The sequence below is a fragment of the Zonotrichia leucophrys genome, chromosome 20, assembly GCF_028769735.1.
Source record: "Zonotrichia leucophrys gambelii isolate GWCS_2022_RI chromosome 20, RI_Zleu_2.0, whole genome shotgun sequence".
NCBI lineage: Eukaryota > Metazoa > Chordata > Aves > Passeriformes > Passerellidae > Zonotrichia > Zonotrichia leucophrys.
In genome coordinates, this window is record NC_088189.1 from 13,035,747 (window position 1) to 13,051,079 (window position 15,333).

Below are 15,333 nucleotides of genomic sequence, written 5' to 3' on the forward strand. Positions count from 1 at the left end.
TGCCACTATAATACAGTTGGGATCAGTGGGGAAAACTTGTGGGGGATTTGCCTTGATTGATTTGTGGTGTTGCACTATCCCAGGCATGTAACAGGGATAAATTTCTTCACTGAAAGTGTTGTCCAACCCCAGCACAGCTGCCCGGGGGGGTTTAAAAGGTGTGAGGATGTGGCACTTGGGGACATGGGTTAGTGGTGAGCTTGGCAGCACCGAGATAATGGTTGGACTTGACGGCGATTGTGATTTATGCCTCTCTGATGGCTCGCTCCTCCTGGTGAGTTCCTGCCCTTCCCTAGCACGCTGTTGAGAGCAGCTGCATGAAATTATTTGCATTGATGTCACCCGAACCCCGCTGCCGTGAGCTGTGGAACCCGTGTGCCACCTCCAAGCGATGCTGTCCCTGCACGGCTCCGCGTGTGCCGGTCCCTCTAGCGCCGGGGCTCTCAGCCCGGCCTTCCCTCCCCTTTAAACAGCGGCGAAATGCCGGGCGTTAATTTCGGTCAGGAAACATCATTTTCCCAAGAGAACCGCTTTCTTCCCGGTAAGTGCCAGGAGCAGGCGGATACAGAATGGAGCAGCCGAGCTGAGCATCGCGCTGTTACCGAGAGCCCCTGGGGAAGAGCGGCCGGGCCGGAGCTCCGCGCTGGACCCGCGGCTCCGCTGCGCGCTCGGCGGGTGCGAACTTCGGCTGCGGCTCCGGTGAACCGGGTGCAGGCAAAGAGCGAGCGGTGCCGCTGCGAGCGCTGGGAGATGCTGCTCCGCAGCTCCCGGGCCGTGGTGCGGGGCCGGGACCGCGGACACCGAGAGCCCCGAGCGCAGCCGAGCCCCGCCAGGGCCGCCCCGCCGCTCCCTCACGGGGACCGGCGCCCGGAGCAGCCCCGCGCGCCCGGCCCCGCCCGCGCCCGCCCCGCTCTGGATTCTTCCACCGCGCGGGCAGCGGAGCGGGAGAGAGCGGGCGGTGCGCGGTGAGCGGCGCTGCCCCGGTCCGAACTCCGGCAGAGCGGCCCTGCCCGGTACAACCCCGTGAGGGCGGAACGGTACAGGCCGCGTCGCGGCAGCAGCGAGAGCGGGCGGTGGGCAGTGGGGTGTGCTCTCCGCGACGCGTGGGTCTCCCCCCGGCTCGGAGCCGTGGTACGGTCGGCGGGAAGGAGCCGCGGCGCGGGGCGGTGCGCGGCACTGAGCCGGCGGCTCCCGCGGGCGAGGCGGGACGGGCCCGGCCCTCCGTCCGCACGGCACCGACCTGCCCGGCACCGACTGCCCGGTGAGTGCTGCCGCCCCTTCCCCCGGCTGTTGCGGGGTGCCGCTGCCGCCAGCCGGAGCGTGCGGTTCGTGCTGGTAGCGCAGGCTCCCCTTGCTAGTAGCAGAGTGACTTAGTGCTGCTTTATTATTTTTTTTTTCCTTTTCAGTCTCCACTTTCCCTATCGGTTTTCTTGTGTATGGTTAGGTTTTTCCGCCCCTGATGCACGTTTTCCCCGTTTTACGGGATGAGAAGTGCCGCGCCTGGAAGCGGCTGCCGGGTGGGTCCGACCCCGCCGGGGCGGCGATGGCTCCGGGGCTGAGCCCTGCGCGGGTCCCGGGGCTTGGCAGGGATGTCCGCGGTGTGGCCGCACGGTAGCGGGGTACTTTGTCCCTCCTGCAGACCGGAGATGCTCGGCTGCTCTGCCAGCGGGGCCTCGAGCAGCGGGAGCGGCTTGTAGCGAGAAAACCGGCGGAATACCGAGCCCGAGCGGCGCTGAGCCGCGCCGCTCCCCGCGGGTCCGAGCGGAGCCCTGCGGGCTCCAGCGCGCGGTGCCGGCGCCGCCGGAGCTTCTCTGTCGCGATTATGTCGGGGCTGCTGCTGTCTGTCGGGAGTTGTATGTGGGAACAGGCTCCCCAGGGAAGTGGGGGAAGTGGAACATTTCCACCATCCTTGGAAATGTTAAAAATGAGCGAATGTGACGCTCGGCCGTACGGTTTTAACTGGCACGGGGTGACTCGCTCAGAGGTTGGAACCTGATGATTTTTGAGGTCTTTATCAACCTTAATGATTCTGTTGATTTGATATGATGTATGAAACTCCGGCTCTTGCTCCAGAGCAGCTTTGGTGAGTGTGAAACAGTCAGATCTGGCCGTGCCTTTGGCAGGGTGTCCGGCAGCTGATTTCCTTTGGACAGCAGAGACAGAAACTGCCGGGATGGACAGCGGGCTGGATGTGCACCTTTATTTTCTGACTATTTTCTGACTGCTCTTCTTGTTGCTGAAGAGCAAGAGCCCACCTGCAGGAACAGCCCATCGCAGTTGTACTGCAGTGTTTCAGCACAGAATCCCAGAATTACTTAGGTTGGAAAAGCCCGCTAAGAACGAGTCCAGCACTGCCAAGCCCACCACTAAACCATGTCCCCAAGTGCCACTTCTACACCTCTCTTAAATGCCTCCAGGGATGGTGATTCCACCACTTCAGAGTGTATTTCTCCCGTGGTTTTTTGCATGGGGAAGGGCCGGGAGCCAGCCCGTGCTGTGGGGCTCGGGGGCCTGCCCTCAGCGCATCGGCTGCTCGGGCTCTGAGAAGACTGAACTCAGTGGCATCGCGGCTGGCTTGGGCTGACTTTCAGGGCCAGGAGAAAAGACTCTTTTATTTCCTGTTGAGAAACCTGCTGTCCTTCCCCAGCAGTAAATCCGTGTGGTGGCCGATGGCCGGGCAGGGAGGGAGGGACGGCGGTGGCAGGGCCAGCACCAGCCCTTGGCATTGGCCCTGGAGCTCATTCCCCTGGCTGAACCTGTTTTCCTTGGCTGTCATCAGGCCAGCAGGGCCGGGCTGTGTCCCTGCCCCTCCGGACTGGCCCTGCTGCGGGAGGAGGGCTGAGCTCTCCCGCAGGTGCCTCCGCTCCCGGTCTCCCTTCAACAGAGAATGGGAGATGCCGCTTTCCCTTTGCCCTGTCCTGTATTCTGCTGTTTGTTGGGATTTGGGCTCTTTGCATTGTTCTAAAGGACGGGGAGAGAGCTTGGCTCCTAGGTGAGCTCGGGGGTGGTCATTTTGTTCTGCTGCTCGTTGGGATTTGGGCTCTTTGCATTTTTCTAAAAGACAGGGAGGGAGCCTGGCTTCCAAGTGAGCTCTGGGATGCTCATTTTCCCCTGTATTCTGCTGTTTGTTGGGATTTGGGCTCTTTTAATTGTTTAAAAGGACAGAGAGGGAACCTGGCTTGCAGGTGAGCTCCGAGATGCTCATTTTGCCCTGTCCTTTATCCTGTGTTTGTTGGGATTTGGGCTCTTTGCATTGTTGTAAAGGACAAGGAAGGAGCCTGGCTTCCAGGTGAGCTCTTTTTCCCTGATGTTTGTTGGGATTTGGGCTGTTTGCGCTGTTCTAAAGGACAGGGAAGGTTTCTGGTTTCCAAGTGAGCTCGGGGATGCTCATTTTGCTCTGTATTCTGCTGTTTGTTGGGATTTGGGCTCTATGCGTTGTTCTAAAGGACAGAGAAGGAGCCTGGCTTCCAAGTGAGCTCTGGGATGCTCATTTTTCCCCTGCTGTTTGTTGGGATCTGGGCTCTTTGCATTGTTGTAAAGGACAGGGAAGGAGCCTGGCTCCCAGGTGAGCTCCGGGATGCAGGGATGGGAGCTGAGGAGCAGTTCCACAAGCAGAACCTCAGCTGTGTGACCCTGGAGCATCTTCCTGGGCTGCCGGCTCTGGCTGACAGCTTGTCACAAGGTTTATTGCTGCCGTTCCTGGAAGCCTTTCTGTGGTTTTGGCCGCGTGTGAAAGCTTCCTTGGAGAGGGGAGGGTGTTCAGACACTCCTCCAGCTCTCTGAGCCGGGGAAGATTGCTGCTCTTTCACTTCTGTCAGGCTGATGTTGGAGATGGATTTCAGGAGAACGGCAAAGCAGAAAGAGGTGTGTCTCTTAAGAGCCACTTTCTTTAGAAATGGCTGATAATAGACAGTGAGTTTGGGGAGGATGTTTTATTTAGGGATTGAAAAGAGAGGATTAAAGCTCTTGACAGAGAACAGTTTATGTGGAGTAAGTGATGGGACTTGATCATTCAGAAAAAGACTCTAACGTGTTGCCATCACCAAGACAGCTTACAGCTCTCTGTGTCCCAAATCATTCAGTGAAAGCAACAAAACTCCTTTTGATTTAACTTCTTCACTGGTGGCTGCATAAGGAGTTTTCAAACCTAGCAGTAAATTTGAACCTGCTCAAAGAAAACAGCCTATGGGTTTAAAAATCTGTGATATGCTAAAGGTACTGTGGATTTATCCAAGGTGTTAATTGTAGGCACTGGAAGTAGCTGTGTCTGTCTCAGAAAATTGCAGCTTTTCCTTCCTTGCCCCCTCCCATCAAGTTACTGGCACAGGGCTGTGCTCCTGGATTTGCAGAAGCACAGAGTCACTGCTCGTAAATTACTGAAATAAAAAAGGCTTATGCAGGGGAGAAGAAACAAGAATCAAATTTTAGGCTCAAATTGTGATTCCAAAACAAGTTGCTCATTCTTCTCACAGCTTGAGGTTTGTGATGGAAAGGTTGAAAATACCCAGCAAGAAAAACAGGCTGGGGAAAAAAAAAATCTGGAAGAAACTGAATAGAGTGAAATTCAGAATAAACTGTCATCAGAGTGTGTTTATAAACCTGCTGGAGAAAAGGAAGGGAGCAACCATTCAGATCAATAACAAGTTCTTTTTTCATAACTGTAGAGCTTTAATCATATAGTTTAAAAAAATAATCCTAAATGTGTGCATTTTATACCTGTGCTGGTAGCTGGGGCTAAATCTGCAGAGTTCATGCTGATCTGGGTAATCTGAATCAAGCTGAATAGTAAAGAGGCTCTTAGGAGGATCTGAAACCCAGGAGGCATTTTTCAAACCTGAGTTATGTCACTTTTTTTAGAGGTGCCTCAGGCAATTGCATTTTAAGAAGACAAAGCTTTTGTTTTCAAGCTGGCCTAGAAAAATGCCAAGGATGAATCCAAAGTAAAGGCTTTCAGAAGTTGTCATTTGTGATTAAGTTGATTTTGCTGCTGTGCACAGAAGGCTGCTGCCTTCCCTGGCGTGCCCAGAGCTGGGGCTATTTTTATTTTTACCACCAGTCCTGGTGTACCTGTTTAATTCCAGTGAGTAATAGTGCCTGGGGGGGTCTCACCTGAAAGTGTGTATTTAATGAGAGGGTCTGCCAGCTCCATCTCCAATAGAAAATTAACTGTAGGTGCATTAGAAAAGGCAGAATTGAGGTGATACCGGGCAGCGATTGACTTAGATGGCTATTCTGCAGAATTAACATCTGTCTGTGTCTAGTTTAGTACTTGAGATGCTGGAAATACCAAAGCCAAGGCTGTTTCCTTTTGCAGAGGCCAGTCTGTGTGCACACAGTGAATCCAAAGCTTTTCTTGGGGCTTTTGCAGCCTGAAACAATCAGGAGGAGCATCCTGGTGTTGGCAGGCTGTGGGCAAACACAGGAGCTGCTCCTGCAGAGCCCGAGCTGGGGGAATTTTGTGCAGGATGGAACAGATGATGCTGGAGCATGGATGTGGAAGAGTCTGCTGCCTGCAATCTGGAGTGCTGTGAGCTCCCAGCGAGATGCTCCTTGGTAGGGAAAGGTGAAATCCTGCGAGTGTTGGAATGCTTGTCCCTAAATGAAAGGAGAGTTGGTTTTGTGTGAAAACGTGCTGCAGGAGCAGTGCCAGGGCTGTCTCACCTGGGCAGGAGGTGTCCCTGCAGCCCCCTGGCCCTGGGAGCAGCAGATTCCTCAGCCCTGGCTCTGCATGCCAGGGAAGGGCTATAAGGGCAGCCTGAGTCACCCTTTTGGCTCTTGTGTAACACCCAAACAATGCTGCTTGTCCTGCTGGCCCGGGGCTGCCCAGCACCGAGGGATGTGGCACTGGATGGAGCCTCTGCAGGGGCACCTCTGAGCTGCAGCTCCTGCAGTTCTCACCCTGGCACCTCACAATCCCAATATTTGATTATTTTTTTAAGCAATCCTTGAGTATGTGGTGCAAATGTGTAGAGCAAGTGGTGCTGGTGATCTGAGGCAAGACTTGGCCTTTGCAGGGAAGGTCCCCAGTTGATTTCAGGGCTTCTGGACTTCTCCTTCCCCTCTGGTGTCCAAGCTGCCTGGCAGGATGTGCCCAGCAGGATGCTGAGCTCTGTTCCAGGAGCATCCCTGCACCTGCAGCACAGTATTTCCTTTCCTAAACATCCACAGACTTTGCCAGTGATGTTGCACAACTGTTTTTTTGGGTTGTTTTTTGTTGTTTTTTTTTTAATTTGCTCCTAAAGATCTGGTTTAAAATAGAAAACACAATGCCAGGTTGCTAGGGTTTGTTTCTACCAAGAGTAAGGTAAATAGATGGGCACCTCTGGGCTGTGTGTGTGAATTCAGTGACTCCCTGGTGGTATCTGCAGCATCACCTCTGTGTGGAGATGGTACCAAACAAAAGGAGCTGAGAAGTGCCAGGGCTTTATCTGATGATGCTTTTGCAAGCAGCTTACATTTCAACAAATACAGCCGCGCTGGGAATGAATGTGAACTCATTTTCAGCTTGCTACTGCCGGCAGAATAAGAATGGCCGGGTTAAAAGTGAGAGCAGGAGGAATAACTGAGGCAGTGCAGCTCCATTCCTGCTGTGTCCCACCTCCCACAGATGGACAGCATCCTTCCCCTGCTGGCACTTTAACAGGAGACAATTTCTGCAAGAGAAGGTGTTGAGGAGAAGGTGGCAATGTGGAACTATTGGTGTTCATTTTAATATGTGAATTCCTGAGTTCAGATGGGCTGGCAAAAGGTGGACAGAAGAGGTGGTTGCAGGTCTCCCCACCAAAGCTCTTGATGTCTTTATTAGTCTAAATCTTGTGCTGCTCTTCTGTCTTTAGCAGACTTTCTTTTGGAAAACTGTCTTGGGAGCATTAGTGAGGGAAGTTCCTTTGGAAGGGTGTGGGGAGCCTTCCCCTGGGGCTCTGCCTGCTGGCACCTCACAGGAGACAATTCTGCAAGACAAGGTGTTGAGGAGAAGGTGGCAATGTGGAACTGTTGGTGTTCATTTTAATATGTGAATTCCTGAGTTCAGATGGGCTGGCAAAAGGTGGACAGAGAACGTGGTTGCAGGTCTCTCCACCAAAGCTCTTGATGTCGTTATTAGTCTAAATCTTGTGCTGCTCTTCTGTCTTTAGCAAACTTTCTTTTGGAAAACTGTCTTGGGAGCATTAGTGAGGGAAGTTCCTTTGGAAGGGTGTGGGGGCCTTCCCCTGGTGTTCTGCCTGCTGGCACCTTACAGGAGAATTTCTGCGAGAGAACGTGTTGAGGAGAAGGTGGCAATGGACACTCGTTGTGGAACCATTGGTGTTCATTTTAACGTGTGAATTCCTGATTTCAGTATAGGCTGGCAAAAGGTCACAATGGATAGAGGAGGTGGTTGCAGGTCTCCCCACCAAAGCTCTTGATGTCTTTATTAGTCTAAATCTGCTGCCCTTCTGTCTTTGGCAAACTTTCTTTTGGAAAACTGTCTTGGGAGCATTAGTGAGGGAAGTTCCTTTGCGCCCTGGCTGTGCCAGCTCTGCCCAGGGCAGCTGTGCTGTGTCAGTGCCCTCAGTGCCCACGGCTGCCTTTCACCTGCCCTCCAGTGACACCGTCCCCTTGCCAGGGCTCCAAGGTGACTCATGTGGCCCCTGTGTAGAAAACTGCAGGTGCTCAAACATAATTCTTCCTCAAATCTAGCAAAAATGTCGGTGTTTGCTGCGGGACAGCCCTTGCAGAGCTGGTGGTGCTGCCTGGCCTGAGCTGTGTTCCTGCTGAGGGGCAGCACTGGAGGGGTTTGGTGGCTCAGCAGCTCCTGGTTCCTGTCCCCGGGGCTGTGCCTGCTGGAAAACAGGGATTTTTGTTGGTGCTGCAGCAATCTGCAGTGCTTGGAGCTCTTAGAGCTCCTGAAGCTCCTTCTGGAGTTGGTAAAAGCTGTAAGCAATGCAGAAATCCTCTTGAGCTCTTCTAGTAATTTAAACATATTGTTTTTATTTATAATTTTTTAACTTCTGCTCCAAAGAGTGCAGCTCTTATGTTCACACATTTCAACAGGCCAATAAAACCTCACCTCTGTGGTGACTCTGAGAGAATCCCAGGAATGGTTTGGGTTGGAAGGGACATTAAAGCCCATCCAGGGAGGCAAGGCAGGGATGTGACCGTGTTCACAGGAGCTCTTGGATGAGGGAAGAGATGAGGATCTGACTCCAAGTTTCAGACGGCTGATTTATTATTTTATGATATATATTACATTAGAACTGTACTAAAAGAATAGAGGAAAGGATTTCATCAGGAGGCTGGCTAAGGATAGAATAGAAAGGAATGATCACAAAGGTTTGTGGCTCAGCTCTCTCTCTGAGCCAGCTGACTGTGATTGGCCATTAATTACAAACATCCAACATGGGCCAATCACAGATGCACCTGTTGCATTCCACAGCAGCAGATAACCATTGTTTACATTTTGTTTCTGAGGCCTCTCAGCTTCTCAAGAAGAAAAATCCTAAGGAAAGGATTTTCCATAAAAGATGTCTGTGACACCAGGGACACCTGCCATCATCCCAGGGTGCTCCAAGCTCCATCCAGGGGCAGCCCCAGCTGCTCTGGGCACCTGTGCCAGGGCTTCAGCATCATCACAGGGAACAATTCCTAATTCCCAATATCCCATCCATCCCTGCCCTCTGGCAGTAGGAAGCCATTCCCTGTGTCCTGTCCCTCCATCCCTTGCCCAAAGTCAAGGATCTGGCTCTGAATTTTCAGTTCAAGATGAAAAATCGTTGGTGCAGCTCTCACCCTGCAGCCAGTGTCCATCCTGCCCCTTTGGTGACACCCTCAGGGCCCAGGTGAGGGTGAGGAGAAAAACCCCTTGGGAATTTCACCTGGCAGGAAAGCTGTGCAGGTAATTCTGCACATCCCAGGTGGGGTTTGGGTGTTCTCCTGTTCATGAGATGTTTTCCAGTGCTTCCCTGCAGCTGGGCTCCCCTGCCATTTGACTGCAGCACAAACAGCATTTCCATGGGAATAATGCCGAGCTTGCTGATGCCTCCTGTGAGCACAGCCACACCTCGTGGCAGGAGACAGGCAGGGAGGGCTTAGATGATTTAATTAAACTTGTTGTGAGGGAGAAATTAAATTTGGTCTCTTGCCCTGCTCGTATTACGAGGGGGAGAGCGCAGCCTCTCTGAACTGAGCCATTCCTTGCCTTCTGTTTGCCTTGGAAAAAAAGCAATTTCTCTGTCAGCTTTTAGCCTGGCTCCTGGGCCCCAATTGCTTGTTTATCTTCAGCAGCTCCCCAAATGGCTTTGAAGATGGCCTTAAACATTGATCACCTCTTCCAGTCCTTCATCTTTGTTCTGCCAGCAGACATTAGGAAAGATATTTTAAATTACCTTTCCCCCCCAAATGAACGGGCTGTGTGTATGGGCTGGGAGAATTAAAGCTCTTTCAGCCAAAGTATAAATCAGCTGCTCCCATGTTTTTGCCCAGTTCTCCTGGATTCATCTTCCAGCCCAGCCTGCAGAGCAGCAGGGATTCCAGGGAAGATAAAAGCCAAAGTGCAACCTAATTTCAAGGCAGCGTTCTATGTGGGGAGCAGGATTCTGTTTAAAAATGACTTTTTCTTCCCTTATTGCAGCAGTGGGATCTCCGTGCTGCTCCCTAGGGAAGGGCTGGGGGGCTCCAAGGGGTGATGCTGTGCTGTTCAGACAATGGGGTGCAGAGCTGAGGTGATGCCTGACACTGGCAGCTGCTGGCAGGGAAGTTTGGAAAAGCAACTTTTGGATCTCTTCCTTTGCCATTTGAGCGCTGAGATCTGGGGAAAGAAAAAAAAAAAAAAAGGACTGGCTAACAGCAGAACATTTATTCTGTGTCAAACAGGCAGCAGACAGCAGAGGTGGTTAATTCAGCATGGAAAAGCCCAGAGCTACAGCTGAACAGGCAGGAAGGTTTAATCAATCATTTGGAGCAGGTTTCTGGTGCTCCTCTATGCAGACCCAGTTTTTTGTGGTGTTGTTAACATTTAATTGGTACCAGGTCACACCAGCCTCCCTCCCAGGCAGAGCTGGAAGGGAGCAGGTTGTTTACATGCACAATCCCCCTAATTCCTGGTGAGAGGAGGTCCTGCAGGGCTTGGGCTGAGGAGCTGGGCTCAGTGAAGGGGCTGCAGCAGCCTGAGCTGTGTGTGGGTCTGTGATCATGCTGGTGTCTGCATTCATGGCTTTTATCATCATTAATCACATGACAGAGTCACAGACTGGTTTGGGTTGGAAGGGACCTTAAGGGTCATCATCTCATTCCAGTCTACTCCTGCAGTTCAATTTGCAGATTCCATATCCCCATCCCCTTCTGTGTGCTGATGCTCTCTGCCTTTTCAACCCCTGGTTTGCAAAAGGGGGGAAAAGCAGAGTGACCTCAGAGTTAATAGATTTTAGCCTTCTATGCAGCATCAACATCTACATTTTGTACTTTGTTGTGAGGCATTGGTGCAGGGGGTGCTGGCTCAGTGATTCAGAGGCTTTTACCCACTCAGTGATGTGAGTAATTTATGGCTTGCCCCAAGTCTGCACAGCTGGGCTGCCAAACTGCAGCGTGTTGGGGAGTAAATATTGCATGTTTACACAAAGCCTTTTCTCTCCAAGTCCCCAAAAAGAGGATGAGCCACTCTAACAGGCTGCTCAGGCTGGGTGGGTGCCATATCCTGGGGCAAAATGGAGTTGGGCAAAGCAGCCCAGCAATCTTATAAATACAGTGAATTTTAAATTCTTTCCTGGGTTGTAGCAGGAGGGGAGCATTCCTGAGCATCTCCACAACCTGCAGTAATGTGACAGTGGTGTGAGAGAGAAAGCTTTGTGCAGTGATGGCAAACAGCCTTTAGATCCACTGTGTTTTTGTTAAAATAAAGGGGTTTTGGAAGTAGGTGCCCTCAGCCCATGCTGGAATTGTTTTCCCTGTTAGTACCAGACAGGCTGATGCTGCTGAGGTGCAGGCAGCCAGGACTTGTGCTGCCAGTGACTGCTTTATACATTTCCAGGTTAAATCAGGCAATAAGTTTGGATTTTATTCTTTTTTTTCCTTACCCTGAAGCTTGTCAACTTATTTTACTCTGTGTCACTGTCTTGAGCAAGAGGAATCTCCAGCAAATAGACCAGCTGATAAAATTGATGCAAACCAATTAATTAATTTTATTAGAATTTTGAAATACTCTGAGCTGGAAGGGACCAACAAGGATTGAGTCCAACTCCTGGACACTCCAACTCCCCCACTTGTGCCTGAGAGCATTGTCCAAGTATCCCTTTGGTGCTGTGGTCACTCCTTGAATTCTTGTTCATCCCTCAAATTTTGCTTGCTCAAAGTTACCTAGTGAGAATAAAGACAACCAGGAGGTATTGATGGGATTCCCACCCTCCAGAGTTGCTTTTTGTTCCCACCCCAAAAAAACTTAATCCGATTTGAGACATCTGTGTAGGATTGGTATCCAGTGCTGCCATTTGCCCTTGCAGCAGGGAGGTAAATGAAGCTCTGGCCTGGATGCTCTAAATATAAAGCAGGTAGGAGGGCATGTGACATGGGCTGACCTTGGGCAGCAGAGCAGGGCTGGGAGCTGGGCCAGGCCCAGCTCCCAGCCCCTCTCTGGGATGTTCTGTGCTGCTCTGGCCTCCCCCAGGGCCTGCAGGTCCCTGCCCAGCCCCAGCCTGGGGCAGGTGCTCCATCGCAGGCTGCTGCTCCTGCCCATTGCCACCCCGTGCCCGGGGCTTTGCCCTGGCACAGCTGATGTTCTCTGAGGGACTGCAATGCCTGGCATGTGGGGTTTCACTCATAGCTGTTGTTTTTGCCAGGCTTGGTGTTGGGGTGAGGAGCTGGCCCTGCTCTGAGCAGCCTCCTTGGCCAGTCTGCCCTCAGCACCTGTTTGCTATTGCTGCATCAACTGATTTTCTGACCTTTTTTGTCTCAGGGTTAAACTGTGGGAGGTAACAGACACCTGAAATTAGAGAATCACTGAGGCTGGAAAAGACCTCTAAGACCATGGAATGTTACTGTTAACCCAGCACTGTGTCTGCCTCTAACCCATGTCCCCAGGTGCCACATCCACATGGTTTCTGAACATTTCCAGTGACTGAGCTACTGCCCCAATGTCTGACCACTCTTTAGCAAAGATATTTTCCCTGATATCCAATCTAAACTTCCTCTGGCACAGCTTCAGGCTGTTTCCTCCTCTTGCTTGTTCCCTGAGAGAAGAACCTGACCCCAACCTCTCCTAAGGGACTTGGACTTGGCCAGGTCACCTGGGTGCTGCAGGAGTCTGCAGCTCATCTCGGGTGAGGAGGTTTTGCAGCAGTGCTGTGGCTGTGCCCTGATTCAGCAGCCCAGGGTCTGTCCCTGTGCTGGTGCCATTAATGATCCTGTGAGGATCCCTGGGGGATGGATGGATGGATGGATGGCAATCCTTCACACTCCTGCCCAAGCTTACAGGGCTGCCAGTAAAAGCTGAGTCCTGATCTTGGAAATCACAGAATCCTGCAGTGGTTTGGGTGTGATGGTGCTCACAGGGTTCTTGAATGAGGGAAGAGATGAGGATCTGACTCAGATGTTTCAGAAGGCTGATTTATTATTTTATTATATATATTACATTAAAATGTACTAAAAGAATAGAAGAAAGGATTTCATCAGAAGGCTACCTAAGAATAGAATAGGAAAGAATGATAACAAAGGCTCTGTCTCTTGGACACTCTCTGTCCAAGCCAGCTGACTGTGATTTGCCATTAATTACAAACAACCAACATGGGCCAATCACAGATGCACCTGTTGCATTCCACAGCAGCAGCTAATCAATGTTTACATTTTGTTCCTGAGGCCTCTCAGCTTCTCAGGAGGAAAAATCCTAAGGAAAGGATTTTCCATAAAAGATGTCTGTACAGTTTGGGTTGGAGGGATCTTAATGAGCATCCCTTTCTACCCCCTGCCATGGACAGGAACACCTTCCACCATCCCAGCTTGCTCCAATCCCTGTCCAGCCTGGCCTTGAACACTTTCAGGGATGGGCAATCCTGTCAAATGTATTTAAACAAAAAAAAGATGGACGTGCTGCTCCTGAATTCCCATCAGAATCCTGTACAGCACTCCTGTGCACAGCTGCCTTTTGTTCCTGCACGTTCCCAGGCAAAGCAGGTGGTGTTTAATTTTTTTCTGCATTAAAAAAAAAATAATCTGTGGCGTGCTGTGCGAGGCTACTCACATCTGTGCACTCTATGTAGGTCAGATGTGGAGTTGCTTCTTTACGAAGACTCAACTTGACAGCGTTTCCTCGCTGCAGCCAGCGAGGGAGGATCACCAAATTCACATGCTGCCTCCATGAGAAATGTCCTCAGGGAGGCCCCCCCAGGGGCTGTGTGTGCAGGTGAAGTTTGCTGCCTTCCTGGGGTGCTCCAGCTTGGTGACAATGAGCTTTATTGATGAAAGATTTATCGGGGCTGCGGATCCAGGCTGCGTTCGGTGTCATAGCAGATTAGCCTTGCAGCTGGAAATGCTAAATGCTTCCCTGCCCTGCTTCCAGCAGCTGCCTTGTGCTCTGCTCCCACTGAAAAGCCTGGTCCCTAATCTCTGCAGCCCGTGCTGCTCTTGCTGTATTTCTTCACATGCAGATGCCTCTCCCTCCCCTCTCCTCCCCCCAGCCACTCCTGCTCTGGGATTTCTTGACCTCTTCTGACTCTGGCAGTGGTGGAGGAGAGAATGAGTTGGAAACAGGCAACCTGTCATGCCCAGGAGCGGGTTAGGGACCTGATCTAACAACTTGTAGGGCAGCTGAGAGTCTCCCCTTGCTCATGGGCACAGCCTCAGATCCAGGTGTGTGTGGTTTTGTGGGAGATGCCCCACTGGGGTGAAGCCAGCAGGGATGAGGGACACTGTTCTGCTGGTCTGCCACTCAGCAGGATCCTGATCTCCTCAGGCTGATCCCAGCCCAGGGGACAGGAGAGCTGGGCCAGTCTGGCTGCCTTGGACATGTTGGGAGTTCCTTCTGTCTTCAGTCCTGGGGTTCTGTGAGGGATGTGGGAACTTTCACAGAAGGAGCTCCTTTGGAGGGAGAACTTGAAATTAGCTCCCTGAACATCCATTAAAAACAGATCAACAGAGGACCTGAGGTTCATTTAAATCTGAAGAGGGAAGCATCTCTGCTGCCCACATTACTTTTCCTGAGCTGAGCTGACCTTGGAAGCCACCATGACTGGAGCAGTGGCCAAGGGGGATCAGAGCAGATGGAGATGGATGTGTGGATGTCCTTATGCAACCCAGGGTGGAAGATTCTTCCAGTGTTCAGATTGTTCTGCCTGCTCCACAAGTCTTACCAAGAAACATTTGAACTGAAAGAAGGGCTCTAGCTGCCACCTCCTCCTCTGAAAATGAGCAGCATCTGCAACAAAGGAGGGTCCAGCAAAGGAGAGATTGTCTACAGGTGCTGACAGCTTTCCAGGAGACTCCACATGGGATGGGGAGCTGTGTCCTGAAGCAGCTGGATGGGCCCTCAGGAGCTTGGGACAATGAGCAGCTCCTGGTGGAGCCAAACCTCATTCCTGTTTGTGCTATTCACTGAGTAAAACAGCTTTCAGTAAATTTTTGCTGTCCATATAGAAATCTTCCATTCTTGGTGGGGATTTTGTTACCCTTTTCTGTCCCAAGACAAATCTGGTTGTGGCTGACCCATGGATTTGGGAGCATTGCTCTTGGGTTGGAGCTGGCTTCCGGTGGGAGGAAATGGACTTGGAATTCACAGAGTCACTCAAACCTTCATGGAAATGAGCAGTGTTGGAACACTTGAGGGGAAATTGGACTAATTGAAAATTGCCTGTTCTGCTCTACAAGGATCCCAGCTGCACTCCTGGCTGTGGGTGTGTAAATGCGTGTGAGCCCATCCCAGTGCAGCTCTGCTGCTGAGAGCACCTTGCTAATTGCTGTGTTCAGCCACAGGTGCAGGGATGAGACGTTTCCCAAGGCTGCTCCTTCCCTCCCTCCTTCCCCAAGAAGATGGAGAGAGCCTTGTTAGGGGAGCTCCAGAGTGCAACCAATCTCTTAAACTCCTGCTGATCAACTGCAACTAAGAGGGAGCTAATGAAATCCCTATTGCCACAACACATTTGTTTTGACCTTTAAAAGGGAAATGTGCTGGTGAGTCAGGAGTCCCAGCAGGAGATCTGGGCTGGTTTTGGGCAGGGAATGGAGGGGGGACCCTGGGGGTTTGAAGTGGAGGCAGAGAGCAGAGCAGGGGTGAGTTTGCTGTGCTCTGAGTTCTGGTGAGCTCATGAGTGGAGTCCCTCAGCTTTTGGGGGTCTGTCAGCTGCCCTGGTGGTGAAGCAAACAGAGGTACTCGAG

General features: G+C 51.6%; 1 protein-coding gene across 3 annotated transcripts in view; it reads left to right on the forward strand.

The window, feature by feature from the left end:
* The first annotated feature begins 391 nt into the window (after positions 1 to 391).
* The window catches only part of RALY (RALY heterogeneous nuclear ribonucleoprotein), a 137,336-nt gene continuing 122,394 nt past the window's right edge, over positions 392 to 15,333 (forward strand). Inside the window, exon 1 of one of the 3 annotated variants that reach the window (XM_064729754.1) lies at positions 392 to 541. The gene's annotated coding sequence lies outside the window, so the exon portion shown is untranslated. Of the gene's footprint in view, positions 542 to 1,112; positions 1,262 to 15,333 lie in introns of those variants that run through there. The other 2 variants (XM_064729752.1, XM_064729755.1) reach the window with 2 other exon arrangements.